Consider the following 25263-nt stretch of genomic DNA (forward strand, 5'->3'; position numbering starts at 1 on the left):
GCAGGGATGAAACTTGGTCGCCCTCTGGAGGCTATTCTCAGGTCCGACTAGCATACCTTAATTTTGAGAAAGAAGTCAGGTCTCAACAATTTAACAACTCATTTTAAATGTGTGGAAATTATGTATATACATTATACTTTTTTAGAAGTTACAAAACATTGAGTTCAAAATGCTCAAAATATTTTAAAATGCTGAATTAAACGTTTTATGGCATAGCATGTTTTGAATTCCTGTTCTCCCTTTGGAAATGGAGATGGTCATCATTCTCCTTTTATCATGCAATATCTATACTGGGACTAAAACCGTTATTTTTTCCTCCCCTATTATAAGAACACATGGGCAATTAGTTCTATAAATTGAATGATAAAACACATGACAATACTATACACTCAATTACTACCAAGATCTTTCATTTTAAGTTTAAAAAAAATCTCAATTTCCAATTTAAAAAAATTTTTTTTCTTTCTCTCAGATATAAAACATCAGAGCTTACAAGAACCCTTAAAAACAGAATGGCTCAAAGGATAAAAATGTTTTGCTCCCTAGTTCATTCTTGTTCAGTTTTCTTGTAGAAGGTGTATTATACCAGTTAGTGTAAATTATACAAGCAAAGTTGTTGCCATATATTGGTGACAGCATTTCTACATAAAGTAAGCATTTAAGGGGCTTCCCTGGTGGCGCAGTGGTTAAGAATCCACCTGCCGATGCAGGGGACACGGGTTCCAGCCCTGGTTCCCGAAGATACCACATGCCGCGGAGCAACTAAGCCCATGTTCTGCAACTACTGAGCCTGTGCTCTAGAGTCCGTGTGCCACAACTATTGAGCCTGCGCTCTAGAGCCCATGCGCCACAACTACTGAAGCCCGCGCACCTAGAGCCCATGCTCCGCAACGAGAAGCCACCGTGATGAGAAGCCCACGCACTGCAACAAAGAGTAGCCCCCACTCTCCGCAACTAGAGAAAGCTCGCGTGCAGCAACGAAGACCCAACACAGAGCCAAAAATAATAAATAAATAAATAAATTTTAAAAAGTAAGCAGTTATGAGCTGCTATAAACCTACTGTTTCTTTACTTGATTTAAATGAATTTAATTCTTTAAATAACTGAGCAGGTAGAGAATTTAGACTCAGCCATTATTAGAGGTACCTTATACAGCCAAAGTGGTATAAAAACCCTGTAACATGAAAGTGTTGTGGAGGTCCTTCTGGTCTTCTGAGACCGGGACACCTGTACCTTTATGTCCCATTTATAAATGTTCCTGTATAATGTTTGGGATGTTGAAATATTTGATGAGATAGATATCTCATGCCTATTACATGCCTTCCCTAGATCTCTCTCAACTACATCCCTCTAATGAGTTGGTGCAGCTCCAAGGCTCTATCCAGTAAAAAGGTAGTGTCAGGCAGTGCTTGTTGTACTCACTGGCTTTTAATCCTCCAACTGCCTTGTAATCTCCTCCTTCACACCTTGATGCTTAGAAATGGCATATTTCCTGAGGAAGAGGTTTCTAGGGAGTCCTGGATACTTGCTTGAAATGGGGATAGGAGGATGGAGGAACAGAAGGGAAGATATAGGGAAGATGAACGGATTTTTTTAATATATATATTTTTTAATTTATTAATTTATTTATTTATGGCTGTGTTGGGTCTTCGTTTCCATGCGAGGGCTTTCTCTAGTTGCGGCAGGTGGGGCCCACTCTTCATCACGGTGCGCGGGCCTCTCACTGTTGCGGCCGCTGTTGTTGCGGAGCCCAGGCTCCAGATGCGCAGGCTCAGTAATTGTGGCTCACGGACCTAGTTGCTCCGCGGCATGTGGGATCTTCCCAGACTAGGGCTCGAACCCGTGTCCCCTGCATTGGCAGGCAGATTCTCAACCACTGCGCCACCAGGGAACCCCGAATTTTTTTTTATATAAATTTTTCTGCCATAAAAACTATAGGTACCAAGCAAAGCAATCAGGGAAATTTATATTCATGCATTAATTTACCACTTACAATGATGAGTAGATAGAGGACATTAGATAGATTAAGGAAGTATCTAGGAGGTAAAATGGATAAGATTGATAATGGATAGGATATAGTGGCTGATGCGAGAGGTTGAACTCAAGGATTATTGTTAGGTGCCTCGTTTATACAACTGGGTGAATGGTGTCACTACACACTAAGACAAATGAAAATGAAGGAGGAGAGATTCGGCAATTTAGGGAGACCATGAGTATTTAGCTTTATGTATATTTTAAATGAACAGATTTAGATGTTAAATAAGCAACTGGATTTACAGAATTCAGATTAGAGGTCTCAGGTACACAAATTTCCAAACTTTATGGAGTTGGTAACTGAAGCTGTGTGTTTCTGTGAAATCATATTATGAGTTCTAGAGTGAGGGGACATAATGGCCTAGAACTGAATTTTGAAGAATTTCAACATTTCATGTCTGAGGAGAAGGATACGTACCTGCAAAGAAGATAGAGAATGAACTGCCGCAGAGATTAAAGGAAAACCAGAAGAGTTTTTGGGTCAAGGAAAATCAAGTCTCAAAGACAGAAGCAAATCCTACCTACAGGTCAAGTAACTAGGAGATAAAATTTTCACATCGCATCCATGGATTTGGAAATAATTTATGAAGTACCTTTTTATTGGAGTAATAAAAGATGGATTCTATTGGGAGTGGGTTGAAGCATGAGAAGGAAGTAATAAAGTGAAGATATCAAATATAGATAAACATTTTTAAACAGCTTTATGGAGGTACAACTGATGCACAAAAAATGGCACATGTTTAATGTATACTATTTGATGAGTTTGGACATATGCATAAACCCATGAGACAATTAACACAATCAAGGTAATAGACATATCTGTCCCCTCCAAAAGCTTCCTTGTGTCCCATTTTTTCTGTGTGTGGTAAGAACACTTAACATGAAATTGACCCTCTTAACTAATTTTAAGTGCTTAACACTATTGTTAACTACAGACACTATTTGTACAGCAGATTTCTTGAATTTACTCATCTTGTATAACTGAAAATTCATACCTGTTGAACAACAGCTCCCCATTTCTCCCTTTCCCCAGCCCCTGGCAACCAACATTCTATTCTCTGCTTCCATGAAGTCTGATTATTTTAGATACCTCATATAAATGGAATTATGCAGTATGTGCCCTTCTGTGACTGGCTTATTTACTTAGCATATTGTCCTCCAGGTTCATCCCTGTTGCCACAATGGTAGAACCACCTTCTTCTTTTAAAGTTGAAAATATTCCATTGTAAATATATACTACATGTTTTGAACCATTCATCTGTCGACGGACATTTTGGGAAAAGCTTCTTGACATTGATCTTGGCAATGATTTATTGGCTATGACACCAAAAGCACAGACCACAGAAGCAAAAATAGACAAGTAGAACTACATCAAAATCAAAAGCTCCTGCACAGCAAAGGAAACAACCAACAGAATGGAAAGGTAACCAATGGAATGGGAGAAAATATTTGAAAATCATATATCTGGTAAGGGGTAAATATCCAAAATTTATAAGGAATTCCCACAACTAAGTAGCAAATAAACCAAATAACTCGATTAAGAAATGGGCAAATAACTTGAATATATATTTTGCAAAGAACACATATGAATGGCCAAAATGTATATGAAAAGGTACTCAGCATCGCTAATCATCAGGGCAATGCAAATCAAAATCACCAAGAGATATCACCTCACACCTGTTAGGATGCTTAGTTTCAAAAATACAGAGGTAACAAGTACTGGGGAGAATATGGAGAAATTGGATCTCTTGTACACTGTTGGTGGGAATACAAAATGGTATATAGTCACTATAGAAAACAGTATGGAGGCTTCTCGAAAAATTAAAAATAGAACTATCATATGATTTAGCAATCCCACTTCTGAATGGATATATGTATATATATATATATATATATATATGTAGATATATGTGTGTGTGTGTATATATATATATGTATAAGAGAACTGAAATCAGGATCTCAAAAAGATTGCACTCTCATGTTCACTGAAGCATTATTCACAATTGCCAAGATACAGAAAAACATTTTCAAGAATTATTTTAAAAACTGTGCCTTTGAAGAAGAGATAGTGTGGTAATTAGTAATAGAAGTCAGGTGGAGAAAGGTGAGTTTGGTTTTGCTTTTCTTTTTTGCTTTACTCTTCTTTATCATTTTTCCCAATTTGGAAGATTTTAGAATGTTTAAAAAAGATAGTGGAAAAGATCCAGATTAGAGAAGGTATTGAACAAAATAAGGATCCTTAGAGAGTGCAAGGTGATGCAATCCAAATCAGGAGTAAGGGAATTGGGTTTAGTAGGAATAGAGCTTCTGTTCTGTTAAATTACCAAAGGAGATAAAGATGGCAGCAGTTGTAGTAACTCTATTATGTTAATTAACAGGAAAGTTCTCCTAATGTTTTTTCTTTTCTGTGAATTAAAAGAGATTATCTCCTGATATTATAGCAAATGGTGGGGACATGCCATTTAAGAATACTGCAATAGCTGAATCACTTTGTTATACAGCAGAAACTAACACAACATTGTAAAGCAATTATACTCCAATAAAGATTTTTTTTAAAAAAACAAAGAATAGTGCAGAAAGACAGAACAAACTGTAAAGAGTGGGAAATGATGGGTCCAGATTAACGTAGCAGAATTAAAGGGCAATATTAAAGGACCTTTTAGGTTAGTGATCATGAATTTATAAAGGAAACAATCTAAACTATTATACACTTTACTTGGGAAGACTTTGAAAGCTGGAGATCAAGAAAAGAGAAAGCAATGGTTTGGGTTGATCCAGCATAACTAAAAGACACTGGAACAGGGCTAGGGACAAACACACTATTAGATAATGGACACTGGAATGTAAGAGAGTAAGGAGAGATACAAAGGCAGTATCAGGAGAAAGCAAGGGAGTAAACAGACTTTGCGTCAAAGTACTATCATAGTGGTGGGGTATTTGAACAAGTGAACTGGAATGTGAGAAGTTATTGTAAAGGGATGGCATATTTGTGTGAATAATTTTTAAAGACTATTTCTCTTTTTCCAGCTCTGATTTTTATTTTAGAGGACTGACCCCTGAAAACTCGGTTTCCCAGGACTCACTGGCAACTAGCTTCCAATTAATTTTGAGTAAAGGAAGGACTGGTGAGAGTTTGGAAGAAGGGGATAAGGGAGAACCCAGAATGCCCCCTTTCTTTGAGTTGTAGATACAACTGAGGCTTCGTCTCCCTCATGTGTCCAATTCCTGCTCAAGGGCTTCTCCCTCCATGTCCCCAGCACCCATCAGCAGTCTCTACATTCATTCCAGTTCTGCTTAGGGGATTCAGTCTTTCCAAACTCTAGGTTGCCTTCCTATTTCATTTGACTCCAGCTTTTATAACTTTTGAAACAAGCTCCTTTTATTAAAATCTACTTTCTAAACTTCCTGAAGCAGATTTCCTGTCCTGCATGAGTAATCCCAGGAAAAAGATGCTCAAGATGGGACTCTGGAATAAGGTTTTGAGCTTGAATGTAGTAGTGACTCCATTGCCAATGCAAAGACAAGTGCTTCTTCCGAGTAGTGGAAGCAATAAATAAATTACCAGCAATATTTGCTTTGAACATATTGCCAGTTGAAGACAATACTTTCACATGTCAAGCGGCAGCTGATTTTGTCTATTACAGCAGTAATAACTACAAGCTCCACGGGGACCATTAGCTGCTTCTTATAGCACCAGAGAGCTTACAAAATGAAAATGTTTACACTTAATGTTAAAAGGTGTTAGGTGTTTAAACTCTCAGATCGAGGCATGGGAAGACACAGAGAGCCACACTGAGGGCCTTAAAATTTTCTCATGTCTTACAGCCACACAGCAGACATGGCTGAGGATCAAGTTTCAAATCTAAAAGTGTGAGCTGCAGAATTAAAATGCAAGTTCAAGGTACATCTGTGCTAAGTCTCACAGATTAATATCAGGACATTGACCAGGAAGAGCTGGGTATTAAGATAAGGATATATTGAGTATTTAGGATAAGTGCAGGTAGGCAGGCTCAGATTAATAGGAAAATTTTTAACCCAAATCTTCCTGTGGTTTCCTCGCCAAAGGAAGCCACCCTTCTTCCTCCCCATTTGAGGAAACTAACCTTCCCTTACTTAACATATCTCTAAAGACCTCATCTAAATAGGTTAGTTTTCAAGGAAATTTCTACTTTTCTCAAGACCCATCCACATCAGCACTTACTGCATCCTAATAACTACAGTCAGATTCCACCAGGCCCCAGGAGGCAAGTATAATGTCCACCCTGGTAGGAGTTAGCATATATATCAAAAGAAATGCTATATCCTGCTAATGTGTATCAGCAGAAACCTGTAGAATGTGTGTGTGGCATATGGTTTTTTTGGGTTTTTTTGTTTGTTGTTTTGCAGTACGCGGGGCTCTCACTGTTGTGGCCTCTCCCGTTGCGGAGCACAGGCTCCGGACGCGCAGGCTCAGTGGCCATGGCTCACGGGCCCAGCCACTCCGTGGCATGTGGGATCCTCCTGGACCGGGGCACGAACCCGTGTCCCCTGCATCGGCAGGTGGACTCTCAACCACTGTGCCACCAGGGAAGCCCTGGCATATGTTTTACAAGTGCTAGACTGAGAAAGATGGAATATAAAGTTGGAAGGGGGTGAATTTATTATAAAGAACATACCTGAGATTCAAAGTATTAGCTCTAGCTGATGGAATTGGCTCTAATCGTTGGCTTGTTTGGCTGACTGATACATAGATTCAATAGTCAGCAACATTCAAAGAGGGCAAGATGCCATAATTTATCTGTCAGAATGTAGACAAAGGAATCCATGTACTTAAAATGAGATTGTTGGAGTGGATTAATTATGTAAAACCCACTCAACTATCCCACAGTTATGCCCCCACAGAGGTCATCGATAACATTCTTCTTCAAGACATTAAGACATTCTTTGATGAGAGAAATACAAGCATCCTTGAAAACCTCTGTGGAATCTATCTTCTGGGGGCTAATGATGACAATGCAGGATAGCACCAATGGAATGGCCCCCATGCTTTTAACAGGAATATGGGGTTACAGAGTAGCAGAGGTTAAGTGGTAGCATTTAATATGAGAAACAAGGTGAGTGCAATTATCATAAAGGTCAGCAGGGCAGAGTGGCACTATTTTCACCCAAAATGACTTCCAGCAGTAACAGATTAATCACATTTACACTGGGAATTACATTGATGAGCAGGCTTGACTGTATAAATGAAAATAAAATTCAAGCACAATGAGCAGAAACCTGCATTGATTTTCCAGGAATGAAAATTACAGCCTCGCCAAGACCTAAACCAGAGATCAGGTGGCTACAACAGCTTCAGAAACTTTGCTGCAAAACTGTCAAAAGTATAGAGTGTGATTTTTTTTTCTCCAGGTCTACCTCAAAGGGGTTTACAATTTTCCAGGGGGAATGTTTAGAAAGAAAAGTGGAAAACTCAGAATTTTTCAGAGATTATTAAGATAAATTTACACACCTGAGGTTCCAAAACATCACTGTGGTCTTCAGGTCATAAGAGGGCTTATGGAAGCCATGTGATAATTGGAATTTTGACACAAGTTCACCTCACTAGAAATCTTGTGCAGTGACCTACACAATATTTCCCCATATCTGAATGTATTTTTGGAGTACACATACTTGGAAAATGACAGAACTCTCAAACAACATAAGTGCTATTAAGAACGGCTACTGCCTGACATCCATTAGGATAGCTATTATTAAAAACAATAATAAATAACAAGTATTGGCATGGATGTGTAGAAATCTGAACCCTTCTCCATTGCAGTTCCTCAAAAAATTAAACAGAATTACCATACGATCTAGCTATTCTACTTCAGAGTATATATCCAAAGGAATTAAAAGCAGGGACTTGAACAGATGTTTGTAATTTCATGTTCTTAGCAGCACTATTCACAGTAGCCAAAAGATGGAAACAACCTAAATGTCCATCAGCAGAGGAATGGATAAACAAAATGTAGTATATACATATAATGGAATATTAATGACCCTTAAAAGGTAAAAAATTCTGACACACACTACGATACAGATGAACTTTGAAGACATTATGTTAAATGAAATAAGCCAGAACCGAAAACACAAATACTGTGATTCCAGTCATATGAGGTACTAGAGTAATCAAATTTATATAGACAGATAATAGAATGGTGATTGCCAGGGTCTGGGTGCAGTGATGAATGGAGAGGTGTTGTTTAATGGGTACAGAGTTTCAGTTTGGGAAGATGAAAAAAGTCCGGGAGATGAATGGTAATGATGGTTGCACAACAACGTGAATGTACTTAATGCCACTAAATGGTACACCTAAACATGGTTAAGATGGTAACTTTTATGTCATGCGTATTTTGCCACAACTGGAAAAAAATACATAGGAAGGGCCAAGTGGAAGCTCCTGGAACTGTCCTTACATGAAAACAATACCAAAAAATAGCAATAGCACATATCTGGGGAATTTGCAGAGACTAAAATAACCATGCAGATGATAATCTCCATCACCTGCCCCATTTAAATAATCTGTTTGGCCTGTAAAAAAGGCAAATAAGTCATGGACAATGATTGTTGATTATCATAAGAAAATGAGGTACTAATTCTAATCAAAGCTGCTGGATTTTTTTTTTTTTTTTTTTTTTTTTTGCGGTATGCGGGCCTCTCACTGTTGTGGCCTCCCCCGTTGCGGAGCACAGGCTCCGGACGCGCAGGCTCCGGACGCGCAGGCTCAGCGGCCATGGCTCACGGGCCCAGCCGCTCCGCGGCATATGGGATCCTCCCAGACCGGGGCACGAACCCGTATCCCCTGCATCGGCAGGCGGACTCTCAACCACTTGCGCCACCAGGGAGGCCCAAAGCTGCTGGATTTTATGGGCCTTTTCTTCCTGGAACAAATCAAAACATCTCTAACTACTGATATACAGCTATTGATCTGGCGAATAGTTGTCTCCACATCAAACAGCAAAGGTAATGGAGCAGTTCACTTCTATCTGACAGAGACAGAAGTACACTCAAACTCTGTCTTACTTGAGTGCTATGCCAAGTCTCCCGATGTCTATAATATTATAGTCCATAGGGAGATTAGTCATCTGGATATCACAAAAGCATTATGATAGTCCCTTGTATTGATGAGTTTATGGTGATTGGACATGAGAAAAAGTAGGAAGTACTCAAGTTGTGTCAGTAAGATACATAGATGTCAGAGTGGGAAATAAACTCCATGAAAATTTAGGATGTCAAATATATCACAGCCTAGGTATGATAATGCACACAAACAGAAACCAACCTCCAGGAAGCACTGAAGATCATGTTGATTTGTTTTTAAGATGGAGGCAGCACACAGCCAGGATTCCGAACGATTTTTTACACACTCCCTTTCCTAAATCCCATTCCTGATAGTGACTGCTCTTTCCTTTTACCTCTTCTCTCCTGTCCTCACCCTTCCTTTATTGTTCCCTATCCTTCTTACCCCTCTGCCCTCTTTCATTCTTCCTCATAGAGAATAGCCTGGGCTATTCTTTGTATTCTTTACATTCTTTATATCTCTCTCCCGTCCACCCCCACCTCAACAAAGGCCTTGTACCAACTAAGAAAGGAAACATTTCAAGTCCTCAGAGTATTGAGAGGAGAAAGGTTATGGGGAAATAGCAAATCCTGACAACTTAAATATTCTCTATGTATCACGTAAGTATATTTATCGTAAATAAATTCATACATGCAATAATAGTACAAACAGAAAATATTCACAAGCTACCAGACTGCCAAATTCTGCATGAGATACAAAATCACATACCTATACTATCTGCTTTTCAATTTATAATTAAAACCACGTTACCTCAGAATTTTAAAAATAGCATTTTGATAATTATAAAAAAAATTATAACTACATTAAAATTTTAAATTTCTGCACTTTTAAAGACACCATTAGAAAATGAAAGGGCAAGCCACAGATTAGAGAAAATATTCATGAGATATAGATATAGATATAGATATATACATAACATAGACTGGCATCCAGGATATGTAAGATGATCTTACAACTCAATAGTGAAGTAGTATTCGGGGGAAATACTACTTCAGAATTATAAGAAACAAATATTTGTGTTTAAGCCACCCAGCCTATAGTATTCTTTATTGAGATATAGTTGAAATATAACATTATGTAAGTGCAAGGTGTACACTTGTTGGTTTGATACATTTGTATATTGCAGTATGATTACCACCAGTAGCATTAGCTAACACCTCTATCATGTCACACAATTATCATTTCTTTTTTTGTGGTGAGAATAATTATGATCTAGTCTCTTAGCAACTGTGAAGTTTATAGTACAGTATTGCTGACTGTAATCACCATGTTGTGCATTAAATCTCCAGGGCTTATTTATCTATCAATACCAGTTGCAAGTTTATATCATTTGACCAACATTTTTCCAATTTCCCCACTCCCAGCCCCTGGACCACCATTCTACTCTTTGCTTTTATGACTTTGGCTTTTTTAGATTCCATATATAAGTGATATAAGTGATATATATATAAACAAAGGAGTATTTGGGAGATGCCATATCATGTAAGCTTTTTAGTCAATGGTGAGAAATATTGATTTTATTCAATTACAATAGGATAGTGCAATGCAGAGTTGGGTTTGGAGGCTTAAACATGGGAGAAAAATGATCTAATTTATTTTTTTAAGATTATCTATTGGGGGGTGCTTCCCTGGTGGCACAGTGGTTCAGAGTCCGCCTGCCGATGCAGGGGACACGGGTTCGTCCCCCGGTCCGGGAAGATCTCACATGCTGCGGAGCGGCTGGGCCCGCGAGCCATGGCCACTGAGCCTGCGCATCCGGAGCCTGTGCTCCGCAACAGGAGAGGCCACAGCAGTGAGAGGCCTGCGTACCACACACACACACACACACACACACACACACACACACACACACACACACACACACACACAAAGATTATCTATGGGGAGTTTCCTATAGACAAGTAAACAAGGATTCAAGAAGAAACTTTAGAAGGCCCTTTATAAGAGTCCAGGTAAAGGATAGCAGATTAAGGTGGTAAAAATAGAAAAACATTAACTAGCAATTAACTGAGAAATAGATTTTCAGGAACTAACCCCCACACATTTAGATAATTCATCTGAAATACGCTATTTGAAAATATAGTTTCTTAGGATGCATCATATCTCTGAAGGAAATGCTAAAATACCAATGGATTGATAGTCCAAGCAATGAAAATTTACTGAGAGAGAGAGAGAGAGAGAGAGAGAGAGAGTGTATGTGTGTGTGTGTGTGTGTGTGTGTGTGTGTGGTCCTAAACTGTCCTAGGTTCAAGGAAAGGCAAATAGAAATAAAACCTTCATGTTGGAATACTGTCCCACAGTGAGTAAAGGTATCATGTACTTTTAAAATTATATCTATTTAAACAAAGCCTAATATAATGGGAAAAATAAACTAGACCTGGAATCAAACGACCTGAGTTTGAATCGCAGCTTGATTAATTACCAGAATATTAAGTTGGGCAAGTTGTCCACATTTGATCAATTTCAGGTTCCTTATTTACAAAATGGTAGGCTGGATGGAGTGATCTCTAGGCTCCCTTCTTGCATGAGATTTTGTTATTCTACAACACCATATTGGTATTCTCATTAAAGTGAATTTCAAGTGATTGGTCAAGAAGAGGCTCATTTATTTACTTCTTTTATTTCAAATTTAATAATAATGTAAGCCCTCATCCCATCAGGCAAAGAAGAAACTCTACCAGTTTGTCATCATTCAAGAATCCATTTCTTTCATTAGATCACATGAACATTCTAGAGGCTTAAAATAACCCTAGAAAGTGTGGTAGAGGCTCTGTATTTGGGCCTTAAACAAAAGATACATCTTGTTGAACTTTCATGGTGGCTTTAAATCTGCTGAGTCTACTGCTTCACTGATAAACTGGAATAACAGGAAAGTTGGTGCCTGAACCCATATTACTTGCATGAAGTGCATAACCACTGTTTCTGAAATCTTTCTCTATCTCTGGAGACATGCCCTATTTTCACATTGCCATAGTGAATGTTTAAGTTTTCTGCTACATGAAGATATGTCCCTCTCTCCAGCCTCAGGGACATCTATCCCTCTTCCTTTGGAGTCTCAATGGCTCTCCTCTGTTTCCTCTCTCTCTCTCTCTCACCTAACATTATTCTTTCAAAGTATTTGTGCTTTTCAAAGAACAAAGGAAAATCTGTCAATTCCAGGAAACACCAGCTTTTCACCCTAACACAAATCTCCCCTGAAGTAATTAACAGCAAATGTTAACTACCATCTTGAAGTGGTGGTAATAGAGTTATTGGGGAAAATAAACACAAATTAAAGCTTCAGTAAATTATACTGCCATAACTACCAATAATTAGCTCTTCAAGAAAACAGATTTATATATCGACAAAATCCTTGTTTTGGAGCCTTCTCACCAAATAGCCTTAGTCTTTAAGGGAACAATCAATGATCTGAAATCTATCCCTCACCAAGCATACTTTGAAAAGTTCATTCTACTATACAGCTCATTAGATCGAACTTGCAATAAATCTTAACAGACTCAGAGAAGAAAATGTTTATTTAAAGTGGTAAATTTTTCAAAACTTCACGTGGAGCCTGACTGTATTTCCAAAGATCTGATTCCTGCATTTCGCTTCAGATCATCCCCAATCATTAGAGAGATCTCTAACCAAAAGGTATGTAAATCTTCTATGTTCATGTTGCCATATCTAACTACATATATATTCTTATTTAACACACACAAAAACTCATGCACACACTGTCTCTCGCTCTCTCACATACATACACACACACACACCCATCCTTCAGTTCATATATTTGTAAACCTAATTACTCTTTTTCTAACTGCAATTTATTTTTTAAATCCACATTATGTTATTATGATCCACCCATGTTAATACACACAAAAACATTTCATTCAATTTACCTATTGTATACTATTACTTTTGAAAACAAACCATAATTTATTTATCAATTACCTTTAAGAAGGGAATTTAGGTAACATCCACCTTATTATAAACAGCACTACATTAAAATTCCAATGCACCTAGCTTCTAATGTAGATAAATAAGAACTTCCTTAATGATAGAGAGGCTGACCTTTCTATGATAATTTTCGTGGCCACCCAGATTTATTCTTTTGTGTTTTTATTTGTCCATTTGTCTATACTGCTGTGGAAATGTTTCAATATTAATGTCATATAATCTGTTCAGCTTTTCTTCATACTTTGTGATTGTTTAAATGTTGTCTTTAAGACACCTTTCCCTAACCTGATTTCATAAAGCTATATCCATATTTTGCTTTTAAAGTATTAATGTTTTTTCTTTCATATTTAATTTTTGATTTGAACTGGAATTTATTTTCTCATTTCTTTAAGATAGGGGTCTAACCCTTTGTCCATATGAATTTCCAATAATCTCAACACCATTTATTAAAAGGTTCATCCTTTCTCCACAAATCTGTAATGTTACCACAATAGTCTTTTTTTTTAATCTATCTATGTTCCTGGGCCCTATATTCTGTTCAATTTTGTTTGTCTATACCTTTCCTGTGCCAGTACCACACTGTTTTAATTAATATGACTTTAAGTGTTTATATCAGGTAGCATAGGTTGCCCTTTCTTCATGTTTCTTAATGTTTTCATATCTTCTTCAAAAATTTTTGGCTACTTTCAGCTCCCTACTTATACCTAATGGTCACCTTGGCTAAGACACGGTAACCAGACATTTGGTCAAACATTATTCATGATATTTGTGTGAAGAATTTTTTTAGATGAGATTAACATTTAACCCAATCAGTTGAAAGTCTTTTTTTTTTTTTTTTTTTTTTTTTTTTTATTTTACAAATTTAATCAGTTATACATATACATATGTTCCCATATCCCCTCCCTTTTGCGTCTCCCTCCCACCCTCCCTATCCCACCCCTCCAGGCGGTCACAAAGAACCGAGCTGATCTCCCTGTGCTATGCGGCTGCTTCCCACTAGCTCTCTACCTTACATCTGGTAGTGTATATATGTCCATGCCGCTCTTTCACTTTGTCACAGCTTACCCTTCCCCCTCCCCATATCCCCAAGTCCATGCTCTAGTAGGTCTGTGTCTTTATTCCTGTCCTACCCCCATGTTCTTGATGACATTTTTTCTTAAATTCCATATATATGTGTCAGCATACAGTATTTGTCTTTCTCTTTCTGACTTACTTCACTCTGTATGACAGACTCTAGGTCCATCCACCTCATAACAAATAGCTCAATTTCATTTCTTTTTATGGCTGAGTAATATTCCATTGTATATATGTGCCACATCTTCTTTATCCATTCATCCGATGATGGACACTTAGGTTGTTTCCATCTCCGGGCTATTGTAAATAGGGCTGCTATGAACATTTTGGTACATGTCTCTTTTTGAATTATGGTTTTCTCAGGGTATATGCCCAGTAGTGGGATTGCTGGGTCATATGGTAGTTCTATTTGCAGTTTTTTAAGGAACCTCCATACTGTTCTCCATAGTGGCTGTACCAATTCACATTCCCACCAGCAGTGCAAGAGTGTTCCCTTTTTTCCACACCCTCTCCAGCATTTATTGTTTCTAGATTTTTTGATGATGGCCATTCTGACTGGTGTGAGATGATATCTCATTGTAGTTTTGATTTGCATTTCTCTAATGAGTAAAGATGTTGAGCATCCTTTCATGTGTTTGTTGGCTGTCTGTATATCTTCTGTGGAGAAATGTCTATTTAGGTCTTCTGCCCATTTTTGGATTGGGTTGTTTGTTTTTTTGCTATTGAGCTGCATGAGCTGCTTATAAATTTTGGAGATTAATCCTTTGTCAGTTGCTTCATTTGCAAATATTTTCTCCCATTCTGAGGGTTGTCTTTTGGTCTTGTTTATGGTTTCCTTTGCTGTGCAAAAGCTTTGAAGTTTCATTAGGTCCCATGTGTTTATTTTTGTCTTTATTTCCATTTCTCTAGGAGATGGGTCAAAAAGGATCTTGCTGTGATTTATGTCATAGAGTGTTCTGCCTATGTTTTCCTCTAGGAGTTTGATAGTGTCTGGCCTTACATTTAGGTCTTTAATCCATTTTGAGCTAATTTTTGTGTATGGTGTTAGGGAGTGATCTAATCTCATACTTTTACATGTCCCTGTCCAGTTTTCCCAGCACCACTTATTGAAGAGACTGTCCTTTCTCCACTGTACATTCCTGCCTCCTTTATCAAAGATAAGGTGACCATATGTCCGTGGGTTTATCTCTGGGCTTTCTATCCTGTTCCATTGATCTATCTTTCTGTTTTTGTGCCAGTACCATACTGTCTTGATTACTGTAGCTTTGTAGTATAGTCTGAAGTCAGGGAGCCTGATTCCTCCAGCTCCATTTTTCGTTCTCAAGATTGCTTTGGCTATTCGGGGTCTTTTGTGTTTCCATACAAATTGTGAAATTTTTTGTTCTAGTTCTGTGAAAAATGCCATTGGTAGTTTGATAGGTATTGCATTGAATCTGTAGATTGCTTTGGGTAGTAGAGTCATTTTCACAATGTTGATTCTTCCAATCCAAGAACATGGTACATCTCTCCATCTGTTTTTAGCTTTTTTTAGCTTTCTTCTTACTCTGCAAGGCTTGATTAGCAGCCAATAGGCTCCTTTCATCTTCTCAGCAAGATAGGCTGTGGGAGAGGTCAGGTACCTTGAAGGTCCTACGGAAATATGTTTTAATCTTTCAGTTAAACATCTACAATCAAAATTTCTCTTGCAAATGTTGATAGCCTTTATTTGGTGTTATGATAATAGAAACTTTCTTTTCTCATCTAAGCTAAGGTTCTCTTCTAGGAGGGGGAAATGACCAAAAAAAGGGAGGGGGGACTTGGAGAAAACAAATCTTGTCTTACTGCGTAACACTGGAGACAGAGAACAGAATTATATGGCACTTTTTCTTGAGGAGATGATGACATTGCACTGTGGTATTCTTTTTTCTTCTTTAATTAATTAATTTTTATTTATTTTTGGCTGCATTGGGTTCTTCATTGCTGCACGTGGGCTTTCTCTAGTTGCGGCGAGCGGGGGTTACTCTTCAGTGCCGTGTGTGGGTTTCTCACTGCGGTGTCTTCGCTTGCTGAGGAGCACGGGCTCTAGGCACGTGGGCTTCAGTAGTTGTGCCATGCAGGCTCAGTAGTTATGGCACATGGGCTTAGTTGCTCTGGGCATGTGGGATCTTCCTGGACCAGGGCTCGAACCCATGTCCCCTGCCTTGGCAGGCGGATTCTTAACCACTGCGCCACCACGGAAGTTCTGCACTGTGGTATTCTAATGAGAGAAGTGGAATTTTTTTAAATTGTTTGGCATAGAGGGAATTTACCACCATAGTGGTGATATCTGACTTCTCTTATGTCTTAACTTCTGAGACCTAAAGCCTTTCAGCAGTGTTTTCTTGGTAGCTCTTGAAATATCAGACTGTAGTAGAAGAAATTACAGACCTTTCTCCAATGTCTAAAGCCAGTTTATTAACCAGAAGCACAATTTAAGGACTCTGTACTTCAAATAAATCAAATCCTTATAGTCTCTAATTTATACATAATCTTTCAGTTCCATTATTTTTCATTTCCAAAGATAATTCTTTTTAAATCCACTAGGCTATATTTTCTACCTAAACTATATGTTCCATTAAAATAAAAGTATGGGGTTTGCTAAATGGGCCAAGATCCTCTCTTGTTCTATCATGTATGTCATTAAAAATAATTTAGAAAACAATGCCATGTTTATTATCAGATTATGTGTCTGTTATAAAAGATACATTGGAAAACCAGGTTAATCATATGTGGTTTGATTGAGAAATTCAATCTTGATGAAGTAAAAAAATTTAAATGTTTAATTTTTTTCAGTAACTGCTACAAGGGAAATTTAATGCTTTTGCAGTCTAGACCAAAAATTACATCTAATTTTAAAGAATTCGTTTAAGTAAATATATGGACATTTCATGTACCACTATTATTATGTTACTATTTTTATTGGGTGGATATTTGTTCAAAGCAACAACTCCAAATAGCCAAAAAGCTTCCCACATGCTCTTCTCTAAATTCTTGTTTTGTTTAATTATAACCCTGAGTTTAGAATTAAAAAGAAAAAAGGGGGAAAGAGGGAGACCCTCCTCTGACTACAAGCACAATTAGCTGCCCATTAGCAGTTATGATCCTGGTCTTCTGCCTCTGGTATCAGTGGCCTCTAATAACATGGGATGGGTTCACTCTGTGGCTTCAGCATGGGAAGAGTTTAGGGTTCATCCTCATTCTTGCCTCTTTTACACGGAAGAACCCCACCGAAGTGGAAGCCATGTCATACTTTTGTCACTTCCAGCAATAACCCCCTCCAACTTATTCTCTGGGCTACTGTTCGACCACACTGAGTTCTCTTTTAAGCTCTCTGAGAGTGACAGTGAACTAACCGGAGGACTGGTGTTTTCATCATCTCTTACCCAGAAACACTGTTTCTTCTACCAGGTCTGACTGGTAGAACAAATGAAACAAATTTTCAAACAACAAAGTTTCAAACACACAAAACCTATCAAATGATTTGTTTGTTGCTTTGTTTTAATCTCAATAACTGTAGCTTTCATCTCTAGAAGTTAAATTTGATTCTTTTATGTATCTTCTATATTTCTACATAACTTTTTTTAACATGTGTGGTACAATTATAAGAGCTATTTTGACTTCCTTATCTTCTAATTCTAACATCTGTGCCAGTTTTGGGTCACTCTCAAGTGATTATTCTTATTCTAGTTCATCTTTTCCTGTCCCTTTGTATGCCTGGTAATCTTTGGTTGGATGACATAACTTATTAATTTTGCCTTGTAGTAGTGATGAATATTTTTGTATTTCTATAAATATTATTGAGTTTTGCTCTGGAACATAGTCAAGTTACTTGGAAAGGTTTTCACCTTTTTGTGTCTTGCCTTTAAGATTTGTTCTGCTCTCAAAAACTTCATTAGTTCAATGTTTTATATCTATTGTTTAGACGATGAAAATGAAATTCCTAGAGAAAATGTAAAAGCCATGTACCTGGCTGTGGTAGGATCTCAAAAATTATCATTGAATAATTTGAATTCATATCCCTCTGATTCTAAAAACACCATGGTGCCACTCTTCACAACGTTTCTCTGTTTTAAATTAACTCACTTATTAGCTAGATGAAAAGTCCCTCAAAAGTTTCTTAAATATCAAATTTAAATACTGTGCTAAAAAAAACAATATAATAATTTTCTTACCACTGGCTGTAACAATTTACTCATCTAATTCAGGCTTTTCATTTAACAGTAATTATATATGGTTATAATATGTGAGAATATGCAACGAGAACTTACGTTGGAAAAACATCTGTTCTTACATTTCATATTATAAAAATGTTTTCACTGTACAGGAAAAGCCAGACATATTCTAAAATATTTATTTGCAGGAATGTCTTGGATATATATTTTCCTTTAATAATTAATAAAACTAAGAACTGACAATAGCATTGATTGAGATGTTGTATAATTTTGAGTTTCCTGCCTCAGAGATGATGTTAATCTTCATGTTCACATTTCATGTAGTTTAGTTCAGAAAAAAGTTTTCATTTTCCTCTTTGTAACTAAAAGGATCCCCATTCTGCATTCAGAACAGTAACAGTAAAAAACAAAGGCCTACTTTATATAAAGTCAGAATTTATAAACACACACACACCCCCATATATACATATATATATATATATATATAACTTCCTTATTCTTGTTTCCAAAATATTATTGTAAAGAAAATTATGACTTATGTGGTATTTATTCATGAATAAACTCTAATGGAGAGTTCTGCTCCTCGTTTTTGTCCAGTGTATGAACACATATATAAGTTATGGAAATCCCCATCTTATGAGGAAGAATCTGTCTCTCATAGAGATTGAAAATGCCAGCTACTTAATCTCTGAGTGTCCTTTAAAGCCATAGGCTAGCATATGACCTTAGCTCTGACAATCAGTTATATCCATTCTGGAGACTGGACTAGAAGCTACTGACAAGAAGAAACGACTGCTTAGAATATATTCTGGCAGTGGAAAGCACACACTGTTTTCAGTATCCAGAACAAATGTATCAGTGATTCATATTACTGTATTTAGCATCCCCTATCATTGATATTTGTAGTTCTAGCTGAAGTGTCTCTGCCCAGTGACTCTTGCACTAGGTTGCTCCCTGGACCAATTCTACAGCATGATTCCTAGGCATAAGTTTAAACTTCCAAACACCAATCCTGTTTGTTGAATCTTTTATTTAGAGATTCCATAAACTGTCCAATATCTTTTTAATAGTTTATTTTCTACTTAATTAACCCAGAGTAAGTCACCGATTGCTCTAACATAAAAATTGATACCAGGAGAGATCAGAGACAACAGATCATTGAGGATATAGGGGAAATTGCCATCACTTATCTAGCCTGGTTTGCACTGAAGACAGTAAATCTCTAGTTGGCAATAAGAAACAAATTGAGAAAAAAGTATCCTTAGAGTGTCCTGGAACTTAAAGCCTACTAGTGACCTGACTAGGGAAAATCAAGTAGTAACTCACATGTAAAAGTATGAAGGTCCTGGGACTTCCCTGGTGGTGCAGTGGTTAGGAATCCACCTGACAGTGCAAGGGACACGGGTTCGAGCCCTGGTCCAGGAAGCAACTAAGCCCACGAGCCACAACCACTGAGCCCGTGTGCCACAACTACTGAAGCCTATGAGCCTAGATCCTGTGCTCCGCAACAAGAGAAGCCACGGAAATGAGAAGCCCACACACTGCAATGAAGAGTAGCCCTCACTCGCCACAACTAGAGAAAGCCTGTGCACAGCAATGAAGACCCAATGGAGCCAAAAATAAATAAATAAATTTATCTTTTCAAAAAGTATGAAGGCCCTGAGTATTCCAAATCTGTAGGGTGTCATGGTTACTTCTAAGGGCACTGGGAGAGCATCCTTTTCCAATTGTGTATTCTTAGCTCCCTTGTCAAAGATCAGTTGGCTGTATATGCATATGTTTATTTCTAGTCGCTTTATTCTGTTCCATTAGTCTGTCTTTTTGCCAGTACCATGCTGTTTTGAGTACTGTAGGTTTGTAATATATTTTTTGAAATCAGAAACTCTTATGCCTCCAACTTTGCTCTTTCTCAGAACTGACAAATGGTGTTGGTGAAATTGGATATCCACATGCAAAAGAATGAAACTGGACTCTTGTATCATACACAAAAATCAACTCTAAATGGATTAAAGACTTAAACATAAGATCTGAAACTGTAAAACTCCTAGAAGAAAACATAGGGGAAAAGATTCTTGACACTAATTTTGGCAATGATGTCCTATCTATATGACACCAAAAGCACAGGCAACAAAGCAAAAATGGGCAAGTAGAACTACATCAAACTAAAAACCTTCTGAACAGCAAAGGAAACAATCAACAAAATGAAAAGGCAGCCTATGGAATAGAAGAAAATACTTGCAAACCCTGTATCAGATAAGGGGTTCATATTCAAAATTTATAAGAAACTCCTATGACTTAATAGCAAAAAAACTCCCAAACAACCCAATTTAAAAATGGGCAATGGACTTGCACAGACATTTTTCCAAAGAAGATACATGAATGGTCAACAGATATATGAAAAGGTGCTCGACATCACTAATCATCAGGAAAATGTAAATCAAAACCACAATGAGGGAATTCCCTGGTGGTCCAGTGGTTAAGACTCTGTGCTTTCACTGCTGAGGGTGCAGGTTCAATCCCTGGTCAGGGAACTAAGAGACCACATGCCACACAGTGCAGACCAAGAAATCCCCCCCCCAAAAAAAAACCATAAAATGAGATATCATCCTGAACCTGTTAGGATGGCTATTATAAAAATAAAAAAAATAAAGTATTGGTAAGGATGTGGAGAAATTGGAACTACCGGGTACTGTTGGTGAGAACGTAAAATGGTAGAGTTGCTATGAAAAATAGTATGGAGGGTCTTGAAAACCTTAAAAATAGAATTATCACGTGACCCAGCAATGTCACTTCTGTGTATATAGTCTAAAGATTTGAAATCAAGATCTAAAAGATATTTCTGCACTACCATGCTCACTGCAGCATTATTCATGATAACCAAGATATGGACAAAACGTAAATATCCATTGATGGATGAATACATTTTTAAAATGTGATATATACATACAATAGAATATTGTCCAGCCTTAAAAAAGAAGGAAAATCTGCCATGTACAGTAATATAGATATACCTGAAGACGTTATGCTAAGTGAAATATGCCAGTCACAGAAGAACAAATACTGCATGATTCCACTTATATGAGATATCTAAAATAGTCAAACTCGTAGAAACAAAGAATAGAATGATAGTTGCCAGGGGCTGTATTATACACTTAAAAATGTGAGAGTAGATCGCATATTGTTTTCTTACCACAATAAAATTTCTTTTCATAAATTAAAAAAAAAGACAACAGGATACACCAATGTAATAAGAATGTAATATTCCAGTCTTAAATTCCCAGCTCAAGATAATGCCAAAATATCATTAACTTTCTGTGAATGTGATAAAAGTCTTACTTCTTGCATCCACAGGTTGAGATAGAATAACACTAAACATTTAATTCTGATGACTGCTTTATTATGAGAGTTTAATTGGCATCTTGGAATGGGGCATTGACTGAAAAGGAACTGGACTTCTTTGTAGTGGGATGAGGATATAATGGTAGATTCCAATAAAGAAAGGACTCTCCAACCCTCACTTGCCATCTTTCTAAGGAGAAGTCAATTTTACAATATATAGTAATATTTTTTTTTGCCATGATTGGAGACATGTAATGACTTAGCCAAGAAAAGTTACCTAGAAAATGGAAGTCAATTTTTCCCATCCCAACCTCTTTAGCCTTCCCTGTATTGATTCTTGGTACCTTCAATACCACTATTCTCCAATAGTCAGGGTGGAGACATGAAGATGAAATGATAAATGGCAGTTTGACTTAAGTCTGCCTCCCAGTAGGACTAGTAGGATGCCCCAAATGTCCATAAATATTTCATTAGTTTCTTAGTATATCATTAAAGTAGTACACTCAGCCACAAGCAGAATCACCATCTTGGCTGCATGTCTCAGGGAATAATATTTTTATTAGGAAGAGCCCACTAAAAGCCCCAAGAGCTTCCTCTATTTATTATAATAATATGTCAAAAGCATGATTAAATCCCTAAGAGAATCACAGTGATTAGTTTCACTACTGAAGATTTTACAAATTCAGGATTGGTGATTTCTATCATATTCCCTTTTAAAATTTCAATATGTCTAGTGTAGAAGTCAGAGTATTCAGGAGTAAAACAGAAGATTGTTATAAATTTGATCAGCTAGAGACAGCAAATTGAGACCGTTGTTCTATATGTGGTCTCTTCACTAGAACAAATCAATAAGGTTCTAAGGAACCTGCTTTGCTTTCTAAGTAATCGACAGCTATTGATTAGGCACATGATTTTATTCCTTTATTCTAAAAAGCTGAGAACATCAGAACAATTTGCTTGCAAATCACAAGGCAGCAGTATTAATTTCACTGTATTGTCTCAACTTTTTCATTCTATATCACAGCTTAGCTCATAGGGACCTTGACCTTCTGACATCACACTTATCCTCTATTTTAATGACCTCGTGCTCAGAGAACCTACAGATCAGTAAATAGACTATCCAAAGTGTCTTGGCAAGACCCATGTCTGCCTGAAAGTCATAGATAAATTGCATGAACCTTGTCCATTCCCTATGTTTTAGGAATCTCCCACTTTATGAGGCAAATACACCTTTCACCATAGAAGCTAAAGATCTCAAGTACTTGTTTTCTCAGTCTCCTTTGAAACTAGGGCATTAGCACAAAAACGGAATTCTATCAGTTGGATGCATAGGCCCCAGATTTGCAATTAAAAGCTGCCAGTGAGTGAGTGGAAAACAGCAATTGTAGAGTCTATACTGGTCACATAAAAGAACCCTAGTGGAAGCAATATCCTCTTTCCAGCAGCATCTAACGTTCTGTGTTTGTGAGCTCAGCATTACAATCTGCAGAGTAATCAAGTAATCCAGCAGTAGTGGCAATCTCATCTTCACCACATCAGACCATGAAATAAGTTCAGACATTTCTCCTGGCTGATAGTTTGGACCCACGGTTCTCTGACTCTCCAAACCATTCTGTGAGCTACTCTATATCATTGTAATAAATTCATTTTCTTAAAGTTATCTAAGTCATATCATGTTGCTTAAAACCAAGAGTTCTGCCAATACACCCAATTAGCATTTAGTAAGCATCTTCACCTGGCCTTATCAGACCCTAAAGGAAACTAGATAAATAGGATACAAACTCTGTTAGTGCATATGCTTGTGGGGGAAACTGTGATGGTGTTAGAGTACACACATATGTAATAAACCATGGGAGTATAGCTAAAATTTTGCTTTTCTTATGCTAATTGTGATTTCTTCTTTGTGGATTATTAAAGTAAAATGCTTAATTCCTGAACATTTGGATCTATTTTAAAATAATTTTTGTTACTGATTTCTAACTCAACATCTCAATGGTCAGAAAGCATATTTTATTGTATTTCAGTCTTTGAAATATGTTGAGACTTGCTTTATGTACAACCATATAATTAATTTTGTAATATAGTCTATATATACTTGTTAAAAGTGTGATTTCCATCATTGTTGCATAGAGCGTTTTATATATTTCAAATTGGTCAAGTTTGATATTTGTGTTAAAAATCTTCCATGGACTTCTGGCTGGTTGTTCTACCTACTACTGAGAGAGTTGTGTTAAAATCTCCCATGATGATTGTGGATTTACATATTTATTCTTCTTTTCCTGTCAATTTTTGCTGTATGAATTTTTAAAAACATTATTGTTTGTATGAAATCTTAGATTTATTACATTGTTTTAGAGAATTGATCTTTTAATCATTATGGTATTTGAAACAAATTCTACAGGTAAGCCGTTTGAATAAGATAATTTAACAAGGTTGCTGAATCCAAGTTCAGTATTTTTAAAAATCAATTGTATTTGTACAGACCAACAACAAATAGGATATTCAGAAAACGATGCTCTTGATGGTAATATGTAAAAAGTGAAACACATAAAAATAAATCTAATGAGAGATACGAAGACTTCTATATGCAAAATTATGAAGCAGTACTGAGAAAAATTAAAGAATACCTAAATAAAGGGATATACCATGATCATGGACTGAGGGACTCAACTTATTAGAGAAATCAATACTCCACATATTAATCTCAGTTTCAACATAGTCAAGTCCCATTAATTTGGGGTTTTTTATTTTTGTTTTTGTGTTTGGCTGTTATATTTGTTGCATATGTGTTTGTTTGTTTGGTTTTTATTTCTTTGGAGAGATTAACAATGGTTTTAAAATCACTGGGAAGTGTGTCCTCCTACAATTTAAAACTGCTTCTCTCTTCCTCGTTGATGCTTAAAATTTCATATTTAGATATACATTCTATAACTTTACCTTTCTTTGCCCCTCTTAAATCTCACTCCTCACACTTCCCTGAGAGAGGCAGCACCTTAAGGCTTGTAAGCCATTTACATTTCAGTACAAGTTTGATATAAGTTTCCTAGAAGAAGTTTTGGTAGGAGAAGGAGAGAACAGAGATAAGAGGCACCTAAAAGGGCAAGGAAAAAAGAAAATGAGTTCAATAAAGACAACCACAGATTGGAGAAAGACCAGCCTTTTGCTATTTCTCAATCCTTCTTAGAACAGCTCTGTTTATTGACATTCAGAAAAACAGATGACTGCAGTATTTCTGCTTATTGATTTACTTTATATTCCACTATAAGCCACTACCAATCAAGCAGTCATCATCTGCTTAATCCAAAGTTTTACTTTACAGTTGTTTTTTATGTTGCTTTTTAAGTTGATATGATATCTGGATTCTAAAACATGACATTCTGTTCTCTTTTGGATACAGGAAAAAATATTTTGATGTTTGAGACTGTATGATTAATTTTCCAAATGGTGGAAAAAGTACTGGATTGAGAACAGAGATTTTAATATTTCTTAATATTTAATATGCAATCATTTATCTTTGGTAAATTGCTTAGCTAAGCAGGCTCATAGTTTTCTCATTTGTAAAATGAAGGGACTAAAATATCTCAT

This window comes from Mesoplodon densirostris, chromosome 6 (genome assembly GCF_025265405.1).
Source record: "Mesoplodon densirostris isolate mMesDen1 chromosome 6, mMesDen1 primary haplotype, whole genome shotgun sequence".
Classification (NCBI taxonomy): Eukaryota; Metazoa; Chordata; class Mammalia; order Artiodactyla; family Ziphiidae; genus Mesoplodon; species Mesoplodon densirostris.